Consider the following 26,263-nt stretch of genomic DNA (forward strand, 5'->3'; position numbering starts at 1 on the left):
CCTATCCGACTACGTCCAGATCTCAGAGGGCTCTGCACTACAATTGCAGTGGTGGCCCACGAATAAGCATTGAGTCAGTGGCAGATGCCTCTCCCTTCCCCAGCCGGAGCACACAGTGGTGATGGATGCGTCCCTTCTGGGATGGGGTCGTCACATGGGAGAGGCGGAGATCAGAGGCCTCAGGTCTCCAGCGGAGCCCCGGGTGCATGTCAACCTTTTAGGGCTTCGTGCGATCCTTCTTGCACTGAAAGCATTCCTTCCCTCTGTCAAGGGGAGGGTGGTGCAAGTGTTCACAGACCACACCACCGCCATGTGGTATTACAACAAACAGGGCGGTGTAGGGTCGTGGACCCTGTGTCAAGAGGCTCTGCGCCAATGGACATGGCTGGAACGTCAAGAGATTTCCTTGGCGGTTCAACACTTAGCAGGCTCTTTGAACGTCAGCCGCAGGTGCATGATGGATCACGAATGCCGTCTTCACTCTGAGGTGCCGCAAGATCTCTTTCAAAAGTGGGGGGAGCCTTGGTTAGATCTATTCGCCACCGAAGAGAACGTGCAATGTCATCACTTCTGCGCATTAGAGTTTCCAAGGCGGCACACGCTCGGCGACGTTTTTCATCACGAGTGGAGCTGCGGTCTATTGTACGCTTTTCCGCCTATACCACTTCTACCCAGAGTGCTGAAGATCAGGCTCAACCGGGCCCAAGTCATTCTTGTGGCTCCGGACTGGGCTCGAAGAGTTTGGTGTCCCGAGCTACTCCGTATGACCGTGGATCCCCTGATCCAGCTGCCTCTTAGGGAGAATCTTCTGTCACAGCAACAGGAGACGGTCATTCACCCGAACCAGTCCAGCCTCCACCTACATGCGTGGAGATTGAGCGGTGACAGTTGATTCCTTTTGAATTGCCTCCTAAAGTCTGTGATGTTATTCTGGCACCAGGCGTCCCTCCACAAAATCGGTATACGCCTGCAGGTGGAACAAATTTGTGGCATGGTGCACAGTAAAGGCTATGGATCCCCTTTCTGTCCCTCTTTCAGAAGTCCTTTTGTTCCTCCTTTCTCTAGCCCAGCAGGGCTCTGCTCTGGGCACTATTAACGGCTATCTTTCTGCAATTTCAGGCTTTCTCAGGCTTCCTGATCAGCCCTCTCTTTTCAAGTCCCCTGTTGTAAATAGATTTCTCAAGGGCGTTACTCACCTTTTCCCTTCTATTCCTTTTGTAATGCCACAATGGGACTTGAATCTGGTTCTTACCTATTTAATGTGCGATCCCTTTGAGCCGCTTCACAACTGTCCTCTTTGTTTATTAACGTGAAAAACTGCTAACCTGGCTACCATCACCTCCGCTAGGCGCGTGAGTAATCTCCAGGCTCTTTCCTGTGAACCTCCTTTTCTGTTGGTTCATCCGGACAAGGTTGTCCTTCGCACTCGTCCTACCTTCTTGCCAAAGGTTGTCACTGCCTTCCCCATCTGGCAGACTATCACCTTGCCCGCTTTATTTCTGCCTTCGCACTCTCGAGAGGCTCCACCGTCTGGACCCAAAACGTGCACTCTCATTTTACCTGAATCGCACACAACAGTTCCGGGCGGATGACCAACTCTTTGTTGGCTACGTAGGCACCAAGAAAGGCTGGGCTTTTCACAAGAGGACTATATCGCGCTGGGTCGTCTTGTGTATAAAGGCTTGTTAGTCTCTGGCTAAAAAGGAACCTCCTGTGGGGTTGCGCACCCATTCTACAAGGGCGACAGCAGATACTACTGCTTTGGGATGTAGTGTCCTCCTGCAAGATATGTCCGGCAGCCACGTGGGCCTCGCTGCACATTTTTAACAAGCATTATTGCCTTAACCATCACGTCCGGAGATATTGCTGGGGTATCGGAATCTATCACTAACGTGTATTTCAGATGCACAAGTTACTTTTTACGCGAGTTGTACTCGGAAGCGTCGGCCAGGGTGGGATTTGGGCGAATGGCGAGCTTACTCCCCCTTTTGCAGTCACCAAGGGAGTTAGACAGAGGTGTGTCCTGGCTCCTTTCTTATTTAACAAACGGAAAGTCTTACATCAGGTAAGAACTGTCCTGAGAACTCTTGGTGCACAACAAGTGCGTAACTTTATATCAACTTAACGTAAATCACTTAGTGTTTGGTATTTCGAAATAGTTTATTCCTTCAAGTATTTTTAAAGATGATCAAAGAGATAATGTTCATAAATACATATTCCTTCATATGATTATGTTTTTGGTCAAAAACTCCAACATATTCATGACAAATGTTCAATTTAGGATGATGCGAAAACCCCAATGCATTTCGTGCTGGTTTAGCACTTCTTCAGGGGGATTAATTTCTGAAAAGAAAAATGAACCATGTTCTAGATAATTGCTGAACAGGGACTTCTATACACACACTACATTAATCTAAGCGAAGCCATAAACACGAGTCAAAGCAAAATCAAATCTGAAGATAAACAATTATGACCTATGTTAGAAAAATCGTGCTTAAAAAATACATGCCAACTTGCGTAAAGCAGACCAGTCAGTAGAAGCAAATGCATTCTGTCTTCCGACAAATAGAAAGTAACAGTGCAGCAAAGAAACCAAGGTTCAGAACAACAAAGATGAATACCACGTAGAAAAAAGACCCAGAACAACGTGTGTATCGTGATTCGGTGAAAACCAAGGTAAAACAGAGAAATACCGGTGCCAAGGAAAATTCAACCCCAATAGTTATACTCCACGATAACAAACCATGTCTCAACCAGAGACCTGTCCACCGAGTGTAACCACCTTAAAGAAAAACAGAAGAACCGCCACCTGGAAAACCACATGGAACGCAAACTTACTCGTCACCCAGAATTGGCATGGATAGCAAAGGTGAGTCCGAGTGAAACCCGGAAGACGCTGAGTCTGCGCACAGGCTGCCATAGATGAAGACAGTGAAAATAAAAGTAGGACTTAACGTTCCGGAAAATAAAGGAAATCATCGGGTGCGAAGTAGGACTAAAGAATAAACAGAGAGATACGGAGACGGACAAGTGTATAACACCATAAGAGAGAAATAGGAATACATGAAAATTGCAGAGCAGACGCAAATGTGGAAATAATAATGTGGACGAACATGTGACATACATAAGGAAATCAGGGCAGTAGGAAGGAAATAAAGGTCAAACAGCAACAACAGTCAGTTGCAGACATAATAAATTGCAAAATTATGTAGAGAAACTGAAAGGTGTATAAAAACAATAAATGTTCAACAAGGTGGGTGAATCCAAATACTATCATATACACAGCTAGGAGAGCGATCAAATGTCAATAGATACTCATAAATGACAACTCAGTTCGATTCTGTCATTCAGCCCCTTGGGATGAAGGGCTTGTAAGTAATAGATCCAATGTAGTTCACGTTGCAACAAATATTTATTGTTGTCTCTGTGGGGAATTTTAGTAACCATCTCCAGAATTAGATATCGAATTTGACTGGGGTTGTGGGCATGGGAAACAAAGTGAGCAGCAAGGCATGACTTCATGTTCTTGGTCCTAATATTACTGCGATGTTCATTAAGTCTGATTTTGATTTTTCTTTCTGTTTTTCCACATATGGGAGGCCACACGGGCATTTAAGCATATATACACCGTTGGTAGAGTCACAAGTTGCATTCACTTGTAGTTGAACAGGTGTGCCCTTTGTGGGGTGACTTACTGTATTCCCAGGTATAATGCTGTTACAATGTCCACAATTGTGACAGGGGAGGGTCCCCTTATATATAGTCATGGTTCTTGTGGTGGGTTGTTTCACCAAAGATTGTATATTTCTGGAGCGTTGGTATGCGAAGATGGGTAGTTTCTCAAAGATGTTATTAAAATCTTTTTCCAAATTTAGCATTGGCCAGTGTTTGCGAATTGCCTCTTTGATTTTCTTGGATTGTACAGAAAATTTAGATACAAAGACGGAACGATTGTCATCATCAAGATTGAGAGTTTTTGGTGTGAGTAGATCATCTCTTTTGAGGCCCATGGCTCTGTTTTCAGCAGTTATGATCACTTGTTTGGGATATCCACGTTGTTGGAATTTAGACATGATTTTGTGGCTATCTTCTAGGTATATTTCCTCAGTAGAAGCTATCCTTTTGGCACGTAGTAATTGTGAGTACGGTAAGTGGCGTTTGAGACTGGGTTGATGAAAACTCCGAAAGTGTAGATAATTGTTACGGTCAGTTTCTTTGGTGTGTATGGCCGTAATGAACTGGTTGTTGATTAATTTTATCTGAACATCCAGAAATGATATTTCAGATCTACTCCAAGTGTGAGTAAACTGGATCCGATCATTGATGCCATTGAGATGAGACATAGCATAAGTCAGTTGAGTTTCAGTGCCCTTCCAAATTAGAAAAATATCGTCAATATAACGATGATATGAACACAAAAATGGTTCCCAGTTTTCACTTCTCAAAATGTGTTGACATTCAAAATCATACATAAACAAATTTGCATATGCTGGAGCAGCACAGTTGCCCATGGCTACTCCAGACAGTTGAAGATGGTACTGATTGTCAGGAGATTTGAAGTAACTGTGATGGAGAATAAATTGCATGAGTTCAAGTATGAAAATCTGTAAGTCTGTGGGTTTCTTGGTTTGTAAAAGGGCAGTTTCTAAAGCCTCCATGCCCAAATTGTGGGGGATAGAAGTGTAGAGAGAACTTACATCAATGGTCGTGAGGATGATAGATTGATCAGGGGGAATGTTGATTTCCTGAAGTTTTCTTAAGAAGTCTGTGGTGTCTTGTATATATGTAGACATGGTTTTTACACTTGGTTGAAGATGTTTGTCGATGTACAGACCCGTGGGTTCATGGATTGAGCCGCGGGTACTGACGATCGGTCTGAAGGGTGGTTTTGTGGGATGTTTGTGAACCTTTGGTAATAGGTAGATATATGGTGTTTGAGGATAGTCTTGAATGAGAAATCTTTTGTCTTTTTCCGTAATCGTTTTAGCCAGAACTGCGTTATTCACTATGGTTACCAAGATTGTTTTGAATTCATTTGTGGGGTCTGAATTTATCTTCAAGTATAAATCTTGGTTGTTCAGATGAGAATTCAAATTTTCAGTGTAGTAACTTTTATCCAGGGTCACAATAGCGCCGCCTTTGTCTGCTTTAGAAATTGTCAGGTCTATGTTGTCAGCTAGTTGTTTCAAAGCTTGAAGTTCATTTTTTGAAAGATTAGATTTTTTTGAAACATTATATTGGAAAATGCCATGTATTTCGCGTTGTACCACTGTTTCAAAATTGTCTAGGACTTTGTGACTGATAGGAGGAATGAAAGAACTTTTGGTACGTAGACCCATCAGGGTACTTTCTTCACAAGAGTTAGTTGGAACACAAATGTTGGTAAAAAAAAATTTCAAACGCAATGTCCTCATAAATGTAAAAAAAGATATGGTGGTGTTCAATTGATTAGTTTGATAGGTGGGTACAAAGTTTAAGCCCTTCTGTAAAACTTGTTGTTGCGTCATTGTTAGAGGAATCTGGGATAAATTGATGATCAGATTCTGTGGCTCCTGGTCGATTTGGCTGGAGGTAACAAAGTGGTGTTTCCTGCGGGACCTCCTGGGTCTACGGCAGGTGTATGGCCTACCTCTAAAAAAGGATCAGCAACAGTAGTATTTTGAGTGTTATTGATGGACTCTCCACTTGGTCTGGATGTTGACGGTTGTTCTGATGGTTTTGAGCTTTGTTGAGAACCTGGTTGGCGAGGTCTACCTCGAAATTGACCCTGTCTTGATGGTTCTTCAGATGATGTAGAATCTCTGTCTGTGGATCTGTTGGTTTGAGTACGATTTTGTCTTCTGGCTGCATAGATTTCAGCCCAATTATAAACTTCGCCAAGCTTATAGTCGACTGTGTCGCGTTTGAATTTTCTGAGTTTGCGTTCATTAATTTCTTTCACATATTTATCCAGTTGAATATTTACTTCTTCTAAAGATTTAGATAATTCCTCAGATGTTAATTTGGTGCTTAGTTCGTGTTTCAATTGTTTAACTTCATTTTCCAATTCTGTGCGCAGACTCAGCGTCTTCCGGGTTTCACTCGGACTCACCTTTGCTATCCATGCCAATTCTGGGTGACGAGTAAGTTTGCGTTCCATGTGGTTTTCCAGGTGGCGGTTCTTCTGTTTTCCTTTAAGGTGGTTACACTCGGTGGACAGGTCTCTGGTTGAGACATGGTTTGTTATCGTGGAGTATAACTATTGGGGTTGAATTTTCCTTGGCACCGGTATTTCTCTGTTTTACCTTGGTTTTCACCGAATCTCGATACACACGTTTTTCTGGGTCTTTTTTCTACGTGGTATTCATCTTTGTTGTTCTGAACCTTGGTTTCTTTGCTGCACTGTTACTTTCTATTTGTCGGAAGACAGAATGCATTTGCTTCTACTGACTGGTCTGCTTTACGCAAGTTGGCATGTATTTTTTAAGCACGATTTTTCTAACATAGGTCATAATTGTTTATCTTCAGATTTGATTTTGCTTCGACTCGTGTTTATGGCTTCGCTTAGATTAATGTAGTGTGTGTATAGAAGTTCCTGTTCAGCAATTATCTAGAACATGGTTCATTTTTCTTTTCAGAAATTAATCCCCCTGAAGAAGTGCTAAACCAGCACGAAATGCATTGGGGTTTTCGCATCATCCTAAATTGAACATTTGTCATGAATATGTTGGAGTTTTTGACCAAAAACATAATCATATGAAGGAATATGTATTTATGAACATTATCTCTTTGATCATCTTTAAAAATACTTGAAGGAATAAACTATTTCGAAATACCAAACACTAAGTGATTTACGTTAAGTTGATATAAAGTTACGCACTTGTTGTGCACCAAGAGTTCTCAGGACAGTTCTTACCTGATGTAAGACTTTCCGTTTGTTGTATATGCCTGACACCTTTTTGGAACCAGGAGGTGTTTCCCTGAGAACCTAGAAATCAATAATTACCTCTTTTTGAACTATCTTCAAACTTCCCGTTTGATACTTAAGGAGTGCCACGGCAGCCTACACGTGTTCCTTTCTTATTTAACCTCTATACAAATGGTCTTGAAAAGGCCTTGCTGGAGGGGAGTCAGGACCTGCCAGCAATCGCCTGTCGTCCGATTCCTGCGTTACTTTACGCGGACGACGCAGTGATTATGGCGCGTACCCCATTACAACTTCAGAACCAGTTAAACTCCTGCTGTAGATTCATGGCTTCACTGGGACTAATGGTCAATATAATAAAGACATTTGCTATGCATTTTGGTAAACTAAACAGCCAAGAAAAAATCGATATTTGTTGAAGAAACCAAGCTGGACTGCACCAAGACCTATCCATATTTAGGTATTTTATTCGATAACACTTCTTCCTGGAAACCGGCCATTGTTAGCAGGCACCTCTTATTCCTGAGAGCTACTTCTGCCCTTATTGCCTTTGCGCGTAAATTAGGGAAACCACCCCCAAAAGAACTCATACACATATATCAAGCAAAGTGTCACAGCGTAGCAGTTTACGGTGCTGGGGTGTGGGGCCACGTACCCGTGGACATTTTACAGAGGGTAGAGAACAATTTCATTCGTTTCTTGTTGGCTGTTCCACAGTGTTCCCCAACGTTTGCCTGCCATGTCGAACTGGGCATGGATTATATCGCTGATTACATTAAAATTCAGCCAATACTACTATGGCATCGTATTTGGTCTACGGAGCAATGTAGTCTAACACGTGTGCTAATTTCAGATTGTTTGGCCCTAGACAATTGGTCAGATATCCCGTGGCTGTCCTTTGTACATAACTTTTTAAAGGATTTGGATTATTCTATTTATTTTAATGAACCCTCTATTTTAACTTCTATCACAAGAAAGACTTTGAGGACGCTATGTTTGTCACACTTAAGGGAGCTACGCATAGCTCAAGAAATTAATAAAGTGTCAAATCGGCATATTTTAACAATTCATTGTACTGAGGGCATTCAACCATATCTCGCCTTTTGTCTGAAAAATTTTGAAAAATATTTGTTGACACGGTTTAGGCTCAATATGTTCTTCAGTTTGGTTTCATTCCCAAAGAGACAGGATTGGTCTACTTTAATTATCCGATGTCCTTGCGATGGTATTTCTGAACAGACCACTATTCATGTACTACTGTTCTGTAAATTTTACGAATCACCACGCAAGCGTTGGATTATTCCACTACTGCAATCCCAGGTTCTGCGTAGATGCCGCCCTGCCCTCATGGCATTACAACAACTAGAATCAGTATCGAATGCTAAATGCATAGCTATGTATCTTAAAAATTGCTTGAAAATTCGCTGTAAATATGATCGATTGTAGTCCCCGTGTTTTACAAAATGTTATGGCTGAAATCTGAAACGTCTATATTAATTGCACAAGTACTTGGTGGAAATCTAATTTTTAATTAGCAAACTGTGGTTATGAACGACTTTACTCTGTAAATTTAATGTTTAATACTATATTTATTGTATTTATATGATTGTGTATGAAATTGAATATTATGATTGTTGCTTTTATGATTTTAATCTGTTTTGAAATCGAATAAAGCTTTCTACTACTACTTGTGTAACGATATATCTGTAAGAGACATTAGTTGGTGATAGATTTCTTACCGCCCCACCCATCCTCCCAGGTCTGCAAACTGATTTCTAGAGTTATAGTCATCCTTTTAGGGACCTAGTTTAATTGCACCAGTGGTCAGTATCTTACCTGGCGCGGAAAGTCGTGTACAGAACTGACGTCAACATGCGTGGATGCATCTAAGTAGCTCCAGCGACGTCATTTCGGTGACTATGAAGCCAACGGCGTACGCGGAGCCGTATGAGGACTCCTACCTATGCGCATGGGTACTGCTGACAAAAAATGTTCCGGATCCAGTCTGACTCTTGGGGATATTCTAAGGTAAGTAATCTATCACTAATGTCTCTTACTTACTTGTTGCACAAGTAAGTAACTTGTGCATCTGAGCACTGTCCAAGAAGTCCTAAGTTCTCGTCCTCCACTCAGTCATAAGGGCGGTCACGTACGAGGCATAAAGCACAAAAAGTCAGTGCCTTTCAACTTCTCCCCGTTCATGTGATGGAGGAGTCTCTACTCTCTAGGTGTTGTTCTGCAGAACCTGTGCCTGGGTCAGCTCAGTGCTTCCCAGCCTTTCCAGGAGCTGGAGCGACCCCCACTCAGCTTAAAGAAATGTATGAAGCCATGTGCCTCCATTTTTGGGTGATCTGACCCTCCTGGCATGCCTGTAGGCCTCTGAGGCTCAGAGGTGGCTCCCTCGAGTTCCGCTCAGGTAACCCCAGCCCCGGTACCAGTGCCACCCACATCGTTGTTCCACTGCGACCTTCTCTTGCAGCAGACCCTGCGGCAAGACTCCTAATGGCATTGGTGCCCCTTGGTGGCAACCGCATCATTCTTATAGCTGACCACTTGGAGCTGAATCCACACCTACCAATGGAGATTCCACTGCCGACAGAACCCTTGTTCCTAGGTCTGTTACTCAGCCTTATTATGAAAGGCTAGGAATGGATGAAGATTGGAAGGGGTTGCTGGACCCTTTCGAAGACCAGCCTGAGCACAAAATGGACTGATATGAGAAATAAGGTGCGGCCAGTGCACTGGATACCTTCCTGATTCTGGCCTGCTTTCTCCCCCTACCATCGCTATGGAGGGGGGAGATTCATATGCTATGGTGGTTAGAAGGGCAGCTGAGGTCCTGGACTTCAGGTTCCTTTGGTAGAAGTCAAGACGAACATCTTGCAAGAGGTCTTGCAGCCTGGTTTTTCCTCCTTGGAACTCCTCCTGCCTTTCAACAAGGCCTTGACTGATGTCCTTCTGAGAACCTGGTCCAAGCCCAGCACAGTGGGTCCTGTGAATAGGGCATTCCCCTATAGCCCTGCACCGGGCAACCCAAAATTCCTCACAAACCACCCTACTACTGAGAGCTTGGTGGTCCATCCTCTCCCTCACAAGGCAGGTTTTCTTCTGCATCCCAGTACATGGAATCCATGGGGCTGGGTAGTTTGGGCAAGACAATGTTTTCTTTTCTAAGCCTTACATTGAAGTCGGTGAACACTGCATGCCTTTTGGGCCATTACTCCCACTCCTTGTGGGAAACGGTTGCGCAAGTCCTTCCACAGGTCCTACAGGGGACCCGGGCTATTTTCTCCGGAGCATTATCAGACGGGATGCATGCAGCAAAGTTTACCATCCTTTGTAGACTTGACACCATCTACTTGCTGGAAAGAGCGTGGTCATTGACGGTGTCTGACGCCATGCCTGGCTGAGAACTTCTGGCTTTTTCTGGGCTGTCCCGACTTCCCTTATGAACATTCCTTTTGATGACACCTGTCCCTTCGGAGACCAAGCATACATGACCCTGGAGCGCTTTAACCCCTTCCATGCTCATGACAAGGTCAGCTCGTCATGAGGCACGGTTGAGCTGTGCTTATGACGAGCTGACCTTGTCATGAAACTATAGTATTCAAGCATTTTCAGCACAGGAGGGGAAAACCCCTAGCAGCCAAGGTGTTAAGGTCTCATGGGCTACGGCCATGCCCTTGGACCTTTCAATGACCACCCATTCACAGTCTGCTTTTTGCCCCTTTCGTGGCCACGTATGGGGGTTTCAGCTGAGCCAGACATATTCCAGCCACAAAACAGTGCAGTTTCAGCAACCTCTGTGCGGCCATGAGCGCATCTCGTTTCTACCCCATGGGTCTGGCGGCCGGAGCTCTTATCAGTCCAGTCCCTCTTAGCAGTCCAGTCCCTCTTAGCAGTCCAGTCCCTCTTCCTAGTCTGACCCTTCGAGGTCTTGCACAGCCAGTTGGTAGCAGGATCAGCCATCACCTCTACCACTGGCAAAGCATCACATCGGACAGGTGGATTCTTCAGATAGTCTGAAAAGACTACTCCCTCCCCTTGGAGACTACCCCTCCCTCCATGCCTCCAACTTACGACCGGCTTACAGAGGACCAGCTGTACTTACTTCAGGAAGAAGTCATTACTATGTTGGCCAAGGGAGCCATAGAGCGGTTTCTGGTACCAGAAATAGGCTGTGGTTGCTATTTCCTCTAATTTCTGGTCCCGAAAAAAGACACAGGTCTTCGTCCTATTTTAGATCTACGAGCCCTCTTTATCAAAAAGGAAAAGTTCGAAATACTCACTCTGGCTCAGGTCTTGTCTGCCCTGGACCCAGGAGACTGACTGGTAGCGTTGGACTCGCAGGATGCCTACTTCCACATTCCCGTCCTGCCTGCCCACTGGCACTATCTGCGGTACATGGTAGGCCACAGGCATTTTTAGTTCACTGCTTACTTTTGGCCTTACCAGCGCGCCTCGGGTGTTAACCAAGGTGATGGCAGTGGTCACAGTTCATCTGCGCAGATCAGAGGGGCCTGTCTTCCCCTATCTTGACGCCTGACTGTTGAAGGCGCACTCGCCCCAGACTGTCTTCTCCCACCACCAGACTACGGCAAACCTCCTGCTTTTACTGGGGTTCACTACTGAAGTAACACCTGACTCCCTTGAGACCCTGCCTTTCATTTGAGCTGTTCTGGACACAGTGCAGTATCGGTTATTCCAGAATATTCAGGCTATGATACTGATGTTTCAGCCTCTAACCTGGATTTCAGTGAGACTGACTCTGAGGCTGCTGGGCCTCATGGCCTCCTGCATCCTGCTAGTCACACATGCCAGTTGGAATATGCGGGTAGTAAGTGCGTCACCAGGGGAATTTCTCTGACATGGTCCAGATCGTGTAGAGAACTGCACAGAACCTGCAGTGGTGGCAGACCCCTCTCCCTTCCCCAGCCAGATCGCACAGTAAAGACAGATGCGTCACTCCTGACATAGGGCAGCCATCTGGAAGTGGTGGAGATCAGAGGAGACTGCTTCCCAGCGGAATCCGGACTCCACATCAATTTGTTGGAGCTCCAAGTGATTTTGCTTTGCATTGAAAGCTTTTCTTGTTTCCATCAAGGGAAAGCTGGTTTAGGTGGTCATGGACAACACCATCAACATGTGGCACTCCAACAAACAGGGCAGGAAATGGCATTGGCCCTCCGTCTTTGGGCATGGCTTGAACAGCAGGGAATATTCCTGGTGGTTCAACACCTGACAGGTTCCCGGAAAAGCCAAGGCTGACAAAATCAACCATCAAAGCCTAGTGGTTTACGAATGGCATCTCCATCTGGAGGTGACCAAGATCTCTTAACCTCTGCCGATAATGTGCAGTGTCAGCATTTTTATTTTGCACACTGGAGTTACCAAGGGGGCACTTGCTCGGCAGCTCTTTTCGTTTTGGAGTGGGGCTCAGGCCTACTGTACACCTATCCGCCTATACCACTCCTGTCCAGAGAGCTCAAGACGATCAGGAGCAACGAGCCCCAAGTCATTCTTGTGGCTGTGGACTGGCCATGGAGAGTCTGGTATGCCAAGCTAATCCAACTGAGGAGTGATACTCCAATCAGGCTGCCCTTTCGGGAGGATCTATTGTTGCAGCAACAGAGGAGGGTCCTCCACCCGAAGCTGTCAACTCTATGCTTCTTGCATGGAGATTGAGGGGTGGCGTTTGATAGCATTCAACCTTCCTCCCGAAGTCTGCAGTGTTATTTTGGCAGCCAGGTGTCCCTCTACCTGGACCGTGTATGCCTGCCGGTGGCAACAGTTTTTTTCAAATGATTGTACAGAAAGGTCTATTGATACTCTTTCTGCTTCCCTCTCTCAAGTCTTTCTCTTTATTTTGACCCCTGCCCAGCAGGTCTCTGATTTGGGCACTCTTAACAGGTATCATCTGAAAGACACATTAGTGATAGATTCCTTACCTTAGAATATCCCCAGGCGTCAGACTGGATCCAGAAGGTTTTGCTAGCAGTACCTCTGCACTTCAGTAGGTGGTGTCATATGACGTCACGGAGACTACTTAGGCACCACCCATGAGCGCTGACATCAGTTTTTTCTTTTTCCTCACCAGTAAGCGCAGATCCGGTTACAGCACGTACCTTAGTCACTATATTACTATCTTTTTTGGGACTTTGTCTTCGATTGTTCTTCTCTGGTGCTTGTAGGGATGCCTGGTTTCAAGTCCTGTGGGGCCTGCTGTCGCAACATGTCAGTGGCGGACCCACACAACGTCTGTCTCTACTGCCTGGAGCACAACCACAACTCTCTGTCCTGTCTGGACTGTCGGACCATGGCCCCGAAGGCCCTGAGGGTGCGGCGCCGGAAGTTGCTTGAGGTTCGGCATTCGTCCCAGCGCAGTTCGCGGTCCTGGGTCCGTTCTAGGGAACGCTCGCGGGCCACCATCAACGCTTCTCGGGTTCCAAGTCTTCACCCTCTGATTTGGGTAAGAGACGTCACAAAAAGAAGTCGAAGAAGCGTTGCCGCTCTCGGACGTCCCCCCGTCGGTCCCCGGATGTGGACGCGGGGGACATGGGCTCCGCCCCTGTGGCTCCTTAGGAGCCTGGGAGCCGCGCAGCCTACCCGCCTTACCAGGGTCCGTCTGCGACTTCTGCACAAATGCAAGAATTTCTTGCTGGCATGGACCGCCTGTTTAGGCCTCAGGCTCCCACCGGTGCGCCTTCAGGCCCCGCGGTCCCGTGTCAGGATCCGGCCGGACCGCCAACTCCACCGGCAGCTCCGGCCCCAGCGCCGCAGAATCCTGCGCCGTTCGCTCTGGCCGCGGTGCCATGAGGTCCCAGGCTGCCGGCACCGGCCCCAGCCCCACCTTCGGCTCCACCTGCGGCACCACAGTTGATGCTGTTGGTCCCACCTCTGCCCCGGTTCCCAGACGTTTTTTTTCCCCCGCCTGGGATCCGAATTGGGACACGGCGCCGGTTCGACCCCGGCCGCCGACGTTCCCGCCGCCGTTCGTTCCTTCCCCGGTCCCTGCCCCTTTGCCTCGGTCTGCGTCGCACACGCCGGAGCTGGAGGACGACTGGGAGTAGTCCGAGGATCTGCTGGCTGGTCAGTGTGAGTCTGAGCTGGATTGGGCGGGCGACTTGGAGGAGGCTGGCGACCTCGACGTCTCCTCGGATGCGAGGTTTGCCTCTCCTCCTACTATGGAAGAAGGCGCCTCGTACACGGTGGTGCTCCGTCTGGCAGCTGCGGGCCTGAACCTTGATCTCCCTACGGTGCCCCTAAAGACTAATCTCCTCACTGAGGTGCTCCAGTCGGCGTCCACGTCATCGGAGCCACTCCTTCCCTTTAATGACGCCCTCACTGACGTCTTGTTGGGCACTTGGTTGTGACCGGCCACACCACCCTGTGATTAAGAACGTCGCCAGCCGTCATCATCCGGTGCCGGCTGACCCTGCCTTTCTGACCACTCATCCGACGCCCAAGAGTCTGGTCATTCAGGCTTTGACATCCCAGAGTGCCTTTCCCACAGCTCTGCCGGATAAGGACTCTATGTATCAAAAAAGAGTTTTGTGATTCTCAAATTGTGATTTTAGCGAATCGAAATTAGAGAATCGCAAAATCCAAGGCCCATAGGAATGAATGGGAAGACATTCTCAATTTGCAATTACCAATTAGAGAATCGCAAATTGAGAATGCAATTTCAAGGTTGCACGGGAGCCAAAATAACACCCTGTGATGCCCCTGAAATATGCATGTGTGCATATTTTGCACACATACATGCCCTAAGAGCGTGTATGTGCGACATATGGCACTTATAAAAAATCAAAAAAGTGCTTTTTTTAAAGAAAATCACAAATTACCACCAACTTGGAGTTGGTGGTAATTTGCAATTCCTTAAAGCCAAATAGCAAATTTCTGGTGCTTCCAGAATTGCATTTAAGGAATCGCAATTTGCAATTCCTTAATTGCATTCGCAAAATAGAGAATCGCAAATTTTGCAAATCTCTATTTTGCTATGGCTTTTTGGGATGATACATCCCAAAAGGCTTTTTCCAATTCGCAAATGGGTCAATTCTGAGAATCTGCCAGTTTGCAAACGGCGAAAAAGGCTTGATACATATGGCCCTAAAAGGCTGGAGCAGTTTGGCAATCGGTTGTTCTCCTCGACTAACTTGGGGCTGCGTTCGGTGAACATTGCATGTCTTTTGGTCCGCTATTCCCACACAGTATGGGATACAGTTGCTCAGGTGTTACCTCAGTGCTCTGAGGAAGTCCAGGTAGTGCTGGTCCAGGCTGTGACCGAGGGTAAGGATGTGGCTAAATTCGCCATTCGTTGTGGCTTAGACACCGCAGACTCCCTCAGTAGGGCAATTTCAATGACTGTGGCGCTTCGTTGCCATGCCTGGTTGAGTTCCACCGTGTTCTCTCCGGACGTCCATAGTTCGCTCATGGACATGCCCTTTGACGGCACTCACCTGTTTGGTGGTAAGGCCGACAGTGCACTGGAGAATTTAAAGGACTCTCGAGCTACAGCAAAGTCCTTGGGCCTTTCTGCCTCACACCCGGCCACGTCTACTTTTCATTCCTTTTGTGGCCATGGAAGGGGCTCCCCTGCCTGCTTGTTAAGTCAAAAGCCTGCGCAGAACCAATCCCAGTGCGGCCGGGGGCTTGGAGGCCGCATTGGGGATAAAGGGGCCGGCGTGAGGGTCAGTCCACCTCCGCTCCTGCAGCAATCCACCTCAAAGCCTTCCTAGTCCGAGCTTTGGGATGCACCCCACACGGGTTGGTTGCAGGGTTCAACATCACCTCCCCCACTGGTGTTCTGTCACTTCGGACAGGTGGGTGCTTCAAATTGTCCGAAGGGGTTACACCCTCCCCTATGAGTCATCCCCCCAGCCATGCCACCTCAGTTCACCCGCATGTTGGAGGATCACTTTGTGCTTCTCCAGCAGAAAGTCAATGCCCTCATGGCCAAGGGGGCCATCAAGCACGTTCCTGAACCAGAAGTAGGACGTGGTTGTTATTCCCACTACTTTCGGTTCCCCAAGAAGGACAAGGGGGGGCCTGCGCCCCATTTTGAACCTCAGGAACGTCCATCGCTTCCTCCGGAAGGAGAAGTTCAAGATGTTGACTTTGGCTCAGTCTTTGCTGCCCTCAACCCTGGAAACTGGATGGTAGCGTTGGACTTGTAGGACATATATTTTCACATTCCATTCCTGCCGGCCCACTGGTGTTACCTGCGATTCACGGTAGGCCATGAGCATTTTCAATTTGCCTTGCCCCCTTCGGCCTCCCTACCGCAACGACTGTTTGTTGAAGGCGGGCTCGCCTCAGGCAGTTGTCACCCACCGTCAGACTACGGCCAACCTCCTGCACTTGCTGGGGTTCTCCATCAGCTTGCCAAAGTCACACCTCAGTCCCTCTCAGAAGCTCCTGTGAGAAGTTGGCCTGATATATGATGCTCACTAGTTCTAGTGATCACCTTGTATCAGTCCAAACAACCCTTATGGTGATTGGTTGTTAGTCAACCTTCTAGACCAGCTATCCTAATGGTAGCATGGACAAAGCAGTCTTAGGCTAAACTCTTTTGGCATGTGAAGCCCGCTGTTTTACCACATATAACCCCTTGAATACCAAATGAAAGGACACCAAACAGGTTGTTATGAAAATAAACAAGATATTTATTACTAACAAACACATCTGAACTCTTTATGAGATCAGAGGGCTAAGCACATGACAAGACTCTTAAGAAAAATACGTTAAGTTGTACAAATTACAATGGTGCCCTAGGCCACGTTCCTATCTACAGGCAGGTTCTCTGAACGCCAGGGCGGATGAACTCGGCATCAGGTGCATGATGGATCAGGAATGGCGTCTGAACTCGAACGTGGCACAAGGTCTCTTTCAGCAGTGGGGAGAGCCTTGGTTAGATCTATTCCCCACTGAAGAGAGCGCGCAATGTCATCAGTTCTCCGCGTTGGAATTTCCAAGGCGGCACTCGCTCGGAGACACTTTTCGTCGCGCGTGGAGTTGCGGTATGTTGTACGCCTTTCCGCCTATACCACTTCTGCCCAGAGTGCTGATGAAGATCAGGCGCGACCAGGCCCAAGTCATCCTTGTGGCTCCTGACTGGGCACGAAGGTACTGGTATCCTGAGCTACTCAGTATGTCAGTCGATCCCCCGGTTCGTCTGCCTCTTCAGGAGGACCTTCTGTCGCAGCAACAGGGCACGGTCCTCCACCCAAACCTGTCCAGTCTCCACCTCCATGCTTGGAGATTGAGCAGCGACAGTTGAGGCCATTTGACTTGCCTCCTGAAGTCTGTAATATCATTCTGGCAGCCAGGCGTCCCTCCACAAAGTCGGTAAACGCCTGCAGGTGGAACAGATTTGTGGCATGGTGCACAGCAAAGGCTGTGGATCCTCTCTCTGCCCCTCTTTCTGAGGTTCTCCTCTTCCTTCTTTCTCTTGCCCAGCAGGGCTCTGCTCTGGGCACTATCAAGGGCTACCTTTCTGCCCTTTCAGCCTTTCTAAGGCTGCCTGATCAACCATCTTTGTTCAAGTCCCCTATTGTAACTCGTTTTCTGAAAGGCATCACACACACGTTTCCACCTGTTCCCTTCGTGATACCTCAGTGGGACCTGAACCTGGTTCTTACTCAATTGATGTGCGCTCCCTTTGAGCCACTTCACAACTGTCCTATCCGCCTTCTTACTCTGAAGACTGCTTTCCTGGTTGCCATCAGCTCTGCCAGGAGAGTGAGTGAGCTCCAGGCTCTTTCCTCTAAACCTCCTTTCCTTTCTGTCCATCCGGACAAGGTTGTGTTGCGGACTAGGCCCTCTTTCCTGCCCAAGGTTGTCACGGCCTTCCACATCGGGCAGTCTATCACCTTGCCCACCTTCTTTCCGCCTCCGCATCCCTCAAAGGAGGAAAAGCGGCTCCACCGTCTGGACCCAAAACGTGCGCTCTCATTCTATCTGGATCGCACACGCAAGTTCCGGGTGGATGACCAACTCTTTGTTGGTTACGTGGGCGCTAAGAAGGGACGGGCGGTACGCAAGCGGACCATCTCTCGGTGCGTCGTCTTGTGTATCAAGGCTTGTTACTCCTTGGCAAGGAAGGAGCCTCCTGTTGGGCTGAGGGCCCATTCCACTCGGGCCACGGCAGCTACCACTGCCCTGGGCCAGGGTGTTCCCTTGCAGGACATCTGTCAGGCAGCTACGTGGGCGTCGTTGCACATGTTAGCAAGACACTACTGCCTGGACAGCCAAGTCTGGAGGGATGGCTTCTTTGGCTGTTCCGTCCTTGTAGGAAGGTGGCTACCTGACTATGGTTACCCCAGATTTTTTGCCTTGTGTTTAGCTGGTTTTCGACTTAGTTGGCCTGGTTCCCTGCTAATCAGGGCCCCAGGCTATCTGCTCTCTCTGTAAAATGGATTCCATGTACCCTAGGTGCATAACTAAATTGGGTTGGGTCACCTTATCAGCCCCTGTACAGAGCACTATAGGTGCCCAGGGCATAAGTGCATCCAAGGCCTACCAGAGGCTGCAGCATATCTTTTGCCACCCCTGGCTGGCTATCCAAAATTGACACAACTGGCTGATCACTCAGCTGGGGCAAGTGGGTGTAATCACCCCCTTGCTTAGATATAGTATACCTATATCTAAACCTATATCTGGACACATATAAACGTGTGAGCCACTCCTATGGCAGGCCTTATCAATCCTGGAGGCAGAGTGCGTGGTTTAATGTGAGATGGAGCTCTAGCATGAGCTGAGCCTGTCTGCAGCTGTCGGGAACAACTCCCTAAGCTGTTCCGGGATAATGCCATACCATATACTATTAAGTGCATTATAATCCTCGCGGTTATATAGCAACTTTGGTTTGGCTTTATCAAAACATGTTGTGTAAGGTGTCATACGATTTGGAATACTATCCCCTCGACAGTCCTGTCGACGGGGATAGCATTCCACCCCTCTAGAGAGAGAAGACATGTTACTTTACTGAAATGCGGTTGATTTTTAAAAGAGCCTCAGATCCACAAAATGGAGGCTTCTGCCACAGACACAAGTCTGACCTCCTGCTGCTGACCGAAACTCAGCAGAGGAGGCCTGGACTAAGGCTTTCCTGTCGCAGGGAGGTGTTACACCACCCCAGACAGGAGATAGTGGATTGTAGCTGGGAGGTTTGAAAGAAACCAGGCACTGCCTGGGGAGCACAAGGCTGCCCCTTGCATAATCCGGCCAAACCGGTTCTGGGGCACACCAGCCCCAGTCCCAGCGCGGCCTGGATCAACGGGAAAGGGGTGTATCCACCCCCTTCCTGGGTCCCACCCATAGGAGGGGACCTAGCAGGTAATCCAGCCCCCTAGATTGGTATAAGAATGGGAGCAGTGCCAACGCACTCAGATTATCCTGATGAAACATTTGAAACGAAACTCTGGACCCTTCGACATCCTACTCAACGTAGAAGACTGAAGAATCTCCCTTGTGGTCAAGGAGTGACCACCCTGTGCAAACAGGTACCATCCAGCACCTCGACGTCTGCTTTGTTGCAGTTCCCGCCGGAACTCGAGCGACAGAGATCGACGAGATCAAGCTTGCCTGCCTTCTTACAGCCCGATCCACAGTCCCTGCAGAGCTGAGACCTGTGGAGGCGACCGGAAGCGGGGGGCACGCCATCTTGAAAAGACCACGAGACGCTGACTCTGCAGCCCACGAGTGACCCTCGAAGCTGTACACCGGGGTTTGAGAAGCCCCAACCCTGAGCCACTTTTGCACCAAAGCTCACCCCTCTACACTCGACGAGTGGTGCGTGGGGCCCTTCTGCTTTCTTTGGCTCGACGCGTTGGCCCGGTCACTTGCCAGCTGGCATGTGGCCCTTGTGCCGGCGAAAACCTACATACGACTTGTGATTCTGGTTGCTCCAGACTTGCACCCGCTCCTCTGAAAAGGAGCACTCAGCAGAAGCGGCTGCTCCACACGCTGCTCCCAGCCTCCTCAACCGGTATCGTTATCTATATCTGCCTTAGCCTGCATAGTGAAGAACCATCTAGCTAGTTTGTAGCGCTAGATTACCCCGCCTGCTGCGCACTATTGATTAAACTTCCGAGGCTAATTAAATTGTTACGCTCGACTGCTAAGGTGCGCTTGTGCGACAGCAGTTCTTGTGCTGTGCTGCCTGATATGGCATTTGTGCCTGATTGCCCGCGCCTCCGCCATTCACATCGCGCTAGCTTACATTGTGCCCCAGTGTTGTTTGGATATTGCCTGCTTGCTGCCATTTTGGTTGTTGTTGTCCTGCCTCCTTCCCCTGATCTCCACCCCGCCTCCCAGCTGACCCTCCCTCGCCCCTCCCCTTCCACTATCCACATATGACAGATGCAGTCGCGTGCAGCGTTCACGCGCAGCGGTCGCACCCCATGCGCGCCGAAGGTGCGCCAAAGGTAAGCCTGTCTACGCCCGTCCGCGCCTGGACCGCGCCCAGCACCTGACCCCTTGGCCCCCGCAAACCGGACTCCTCCCTCATAACGTATGCCGCCTCCACCCTCCTAGCCCTCAACCCTGGACGCACCCCACAATGTTGCGTAGCTGCCCCAGGACACACCCACGGACACTTCGCCTGCCACTCCTGCAAGTTCGCCTGCATCAGGTCCCTCACCAAACCCTCTAACCCCAAACACAGCTCCAACTCTAACCACCTGAAGTGTATCTTGCTGAACACCCGCTCGGTTCACAGACACGCCACTGAACTCTGGGACCTACTCGACACTGCTTCACCAGACATCGCCTTCCTCACAGAAACCTAGATGAACGCATCATCAGCACCCGACATCGCCATAGCCATTCCGGACGCTTACAAGATCATCTGAAAAGACCGCACCAACCAAACAGGAGGAGGCATCGCCATCGTCCATAAGAACACCATCAGAATCACAACCAGCTCCGACGATAACCTTGCAACCGCCTAACACCTCCACTTCCAGATCCACACCGACCCCAGGACCACACTTAGAGGCACCCTCATCTACAGGCCACCAGGAACCCGTAATCAATTCAGCGAAGACATCACCGACTTCATCAGCCCACCTTCCCTCGCCTCCGAGAACTACATTCTACTGGGAGACCTCAACTTCCACCTGGAAAAGAAAAACGACAGCAACACCACCACCCTTCTGGACAACCTGGCCAATCTCGGACTCGAACAACTTGACACCCCCACCCACCTTGCCGGACACACGCTCGACCCTATCTTCACCTCCAACAAACACATCTCCTTCGATCACACCACAACTCCCCATTGGACGGGCCACAGCTGCGTTCACTTCAGCTACAAAACTACCACGATCCACAACCCCCCACAACCTATTCCTCGTAGAAACTGGAACAAAATCACCACCGACCAACTCCTCACTTCTCTCAACCAAAACCCTCCCGCCCTCTCATCGGACCCAAACGAGGCTGCCACCAAACTCAAACAATGGATCACTCACAGCATTGACGAATTAGCACCCTTGAAAAACAACCAGTTCAAACAAGGTAACAAAAAGGCCCCCTGGTTCAACGATGACCTTAAAAAATCCAAGAAACTATGCCGTACTCTCGAAAAAACATGGAGAAAAAACCCAACCACTGACAACCTGACCACCTTCAAGGCAGCCACCTGCAAACACCACCAATTGATCCAACCCACCAAGAAATCAGCATTCAAGGATCGACTCGACAACAACTCCCATAACAGCAAGGAACTATTCAACATCGTCAAAGAATTTACCAACCCCACTGCAGCCTCAAACGACATCACTCCCTCCCAAGACCTCTGCGATTCGTTATCCTCCTTCTTCTACAACAAAATAGCCGACATACATAAAACTTTGAGAACACTTCCAAAGAAAAGTCCACTCCACCCACCTCCAAACCTAAACCGCCCTTTAACAACCTTAGCGCCTGGAACCCAATCTCCACTGAAGACACCATCCGCCTAATAAACTCCATCCATTCTGGTTCACCAACCAACCCCTGTCCCCACCACATCTTCAACAAAGCAGACTCCATCATCGCACCCCATCTCCGTGACATCATCAACTGCTCCTTCAACTCCGCTACCTTCCCAGAAAGCTGGAAACACGCCGAACTCAGCGCCCTCCTGAAGAAACCTACAGCAGACCCCTCTGAACTTAAGAACTACGGGCCCATCTCCCTCCTCCCATTCCCTGCCAAAGTCATCGAGAAAGCCGTCAATAACCAGCTCGCCGCCTTCCTTGAATCCAACAATTCCCTCGACTCCTCTCAATCTGGCTTTCGAGCCAAACACAGCACTGAAACCGCCCTCATTGCAGCGAGAGACGACATCCGAACACTACTGGACAACGGAGAAACAGTTGCCCTCATCCTACTAGACCTCTCCGCCGCCTTCGACACAGTCTGTCATAGCACCCTCATACAACGCCTCAGTAACTCCGGCATACAAGGAAAAGCCTTGGACTGGATCATCTCGTTCCTCGCTGGGAGAACTCAGAGAGTCCGACTTCCCCCATTCAAATCAGAGGCCACCGAAGTCATCTGCGGAGTACCACAAGGTTCATCTCTCAGTCCCACCCTCTTCAACGTCTACATGAGTCCACTCGCATCCATCGCGCGACAACACAACCTTAACATCATCTCTTACGCTGACGACACCCAGCTGATCCTTTCCCTCACCAAAGACCCTAACACCGCCAAAACCAACCTTCACGAAGGCATGAAAGAAGTAGCCGAATGGATGAAAAACAGCCGTCTAAAACTTAACTTAGACAAAACGGAAGTCCTCATCCTAGGATCATCTCCCTCCGCCTGGGAGGACTCATGGTGGCCATCGGCCCTGGGCACAGCACCTATACCCACAGACAACGCACGTAACCTAGGTTTCATCCTAGACTCCTCACTCTTGATGACCAGACAAGTCAACGCAGTCTCATCCTCTTGCTTCAACGTACTTCGCATGCTCAAAAAAATCTTCTGTTGGATCCCCTCCGAGACTAGAAAGACTGTCACCCACGCACTGGTCACCAGCCGACTGGACTATGGAAACACCCTCTACGCTGGAATCACAGCCAAATTACAGAAAAAACTGCAACTCATCCAAAACTCATCAGCCAGACTCATTCTGGACATCCCTCGCCAAGATCACATTACCGGTCACCTGAAAGACCTCTACTGGCTCCCCGTCAACAAGAGAATAACGTTCCGTCTCCTCACCCACGCACACAAGGCCCTCTACAAACTAGGACCCGAATGCCTCAACACACGACTGTCCTTCTACATACCCAACCGCCAACTAAGATCCTCCAATCAAGCCCTCGCCGCAGTTCCACGCATCTATAGATCCACCATGGGAGGAAGATCTTTCTCCTACCTGGCGGCCAAGTCCTAGAATTCTCTCCCCACCCACCTCCGCCTTACACAGAACCACATCTCCTTCAGAAAGGAACTTAAAACATGGCTATTCGATAAATAATGCACCGGGTGAGTAGTGCGCTATACAAATTCCTGAACTTACACTGGACCCTCCTGGTCCGAGTGAGAAGCCATCTTCCAATCCCGCGTGGATTGCTCTTGCCAAGTGTTGTTTGCGCCGATCTTGAAGCCGACAGCGCCGACGGTGAGAGCCGGCGTGGGAAAGCTCGTGACCTGCTACTGGACGTCGCAGATGCCCCAGAGCCCACGTGGCAGCGGAGAGAAGCTCCTCGACAGCCACCTGATTGCGCCCGACATTGCCTGGTTCCGTCCTGGTTCCACCCTGGTCACTGCTGAAGTCCCCTCTGCTTTCAGGTACTTTTCTACTCTGATCCACCCTTGGATCACACCGGACACTTCTCCTTCACATCGCCTGCAGCATCTTCAGCTTCAAGCACCAACAACCTGCGTGACGAAACCAGACGCTACTTCGACCCTATGCACCCGCTTCCTGTGGGTGAGGTAACTCAGCAACGCCGGTGTTCCCACACTGGTACACACCTCTAGGGTCTGTGTCTGAAGTTTTGTCCTTCTAGGTTCAGCGGAAGTATCCTTAAACTCGATTTGTGTAACTTTTACGCACCATTGACTTTGCATTGGTGCATGCGTGTACTTTAAACACTGCACCCGAATCCCGCAGGCTTTTCCCGACTTCAGCATTGCTTGTCCCGACTGCTCCCAGCAATTCCCTAGGCCCTAGGCCTAATCACTGTTCGATTGGTATCTCTTATACCACTTTCTTAATATATGGTTTGAGTGGCCACCCGCCCTCATCCATAATTGTGGAACTTTCATATGTTATACTGTGCTTTTGATTTAACGCTTGTGCCCCTTTGCTCATAAAGAGTACTGGGGATTATTTTAGAAATAAACACATATATTTTTATAATATATACTTGTGTGGTGTCCTTTCATTTGATATTACAGGATTGTGATTGGTAAAACAGCTCGCTTAACACGACCTCTTGAGTTTAGCCTTTCAGGCTGCTTAGTCCATGCTACCCCTAGGATAGCTTGTCTATAAGGTTGACTTACAACCAGACACCATAAGGGATTGTTTGGACTGATACATGGTGGTTCCAGAATTGGAAACATCATATATCAGGCCAACTTCTCACAGTCCTCCTGGACTTTCTGGTGTGATTATTGGTTCGCAGACCCACCACTCTGGTTGGTATTGCTGGGGTATCTATTCTAAGGTAAGGAATCTAATACTAACCTGTTTCTTTCAGATGAACAAGTTACTTACCTTCGGTAAAGATATATCTGTAAGAAACAGTAGTTAGTATTAGATTCCTTACCGCCCCACCCATCCTCCCCGTTCTGCAAACCGATATCTACGGTTAAGGTCATCCACTTTCAGTGCCCTAGTTTCAATGGCACCAGTGTTGGTTTTTGACTTGGCTCTGCGTTTTTGGCGCGGAAAAGCTGTGTCTAAGAACTGACGTCAGCACGCGAAGGCGGCGTCTAAGTACTCCGACGACGTCATCACGGCGACCACGACGCCGACGACAGACGCGGAGCCGCAGACGACGCCTACCGACGCGCAAGGGTTCTGCTATGCAAAAATTTCCGGATCCAGTCTGACGCCTGGGGATATTCTAAGGTAAGGAATCTAATACTAACTACTGTTTCTTACAGATAGATCGTTACCGAAGGTAAGTAACTTGTTTGTTACTACTTGTGTAGCGATATATCTGTAAGAGACATTAGTTAGTGATAGATTCCTTACCGCCCCACCCATCCTCCCCGTTCTGCGTACTGATCTTTAGGGTTAGGGACACCCCTTTTAAGTGCCCTAGTTTCTTAAGCACCAGTGGTAAGTTTCTTGCATGGCTCTGCGTTCCTGGCACGGAAAGTTGTGTACAGAAATGACGTCAGCCCGCATGGGTGGTGCCTAAGAAGTCTCCATGATTCAGAAAAGGGGGTGGTGATGAACAGAGTGTCTGAATTAAGCAGACCACTCTTACCCAGTCCAAAGATCAGGGCTTGATCCATCACCGTTATTTATCTCACTGCACCATCCCAGCTCAGAACCTGGCTATATGCAAATCAGTCTGTCCCTGGCCCAGTGCATCATGGGAACAGGGCAGACTAAACTACCAAGCCAATTCTTCATCAGAAAGGAGACAAGCTACCGGGGACCGGTTTCTGGCATTTCAGCTGTCTTCGGCCCGGCTTGCTTGAATCCTGATGGTGCAGTGAGAAAGGGACTCATGTCTGAGTATACCCTGCCACACCTATAGTGGCCAAAAACGATAGGTTGTGTACAGAAATGACGTCAGCACGCATGGGTGGTGCCTAAGAAGTCTCCATGACGTCATCTCGGCGCTTACAATGCCAGCGACGGACGTGGAGCCGCGTGACGCCACCTACTGACGCGCAGAGGTACTGCTAGCAAAACATTCCGGTTACAGTCTGACGCCTGGGGATATTCTAATGTAAGGAATCTATCACTAACTAATGTCTCTTACAGATATATTGTTACACAAGTAGTAACTTGTGCTTTCGGCTCTTCTTGACTTCTTGAGGCTGCCAGACCAAACCTCTTTTTTTAAATCCCCTATTGTAACTAGATTTCTTAAGGGGCTTGTACATATGTTCCCACCTAGCCCATTCATCATACCTCAGTGGGATCTTAATTTGGTACTCCGCTAATTCATGTGTGCTTCATTCAAACCTCTGCACAACTGCCCCCTCAGTCTGCTTACCATCAAAGCAGCCTTTTTAGTCCTAATATCTTTTTCCTAGAGGGTGAGCAAATTAAAGGCACTGTCACCCAGGCCTCCTTACCTGACCATCTTCCCTGATAAGTTGGTGCTTCGCACTAAGGCCTCTTATTATCGAAAGTATTAAAACAGATCCACGTGGGGCTATCAGTCA

General features: G+C 48.5%; 1 protein-coding gene across 5 annotated transcripts in view; it reads left to right on the top strand.

Moving 5' to 3' along the window:
• Window positions 1-26,263, top strand: part of CHD9 (chromodomain helicase DNA binding protein 9) — a 2,197,083-nt gene that overhangs the window by 1,623,883 nt on the left and 546,937 nt on the right. The gene's annotated exons all lie outside the window — the stretch shown is intronic.

This window comes from Lissotriton vulgaris, chromosome 12, assembly GCF_964263255.1.
Source record: "Lissotriton vulgaris chromosome 12, aLisVul1.2, whole genome shotgun sequence".
Classification (NCBI taxonomy): domain Eukaryota; kingdom Metazoa; phylum Chordata; class Amphibia; order Caudata; family Salamandridae; genus Lissotriton; species Lissotriton vulgaris.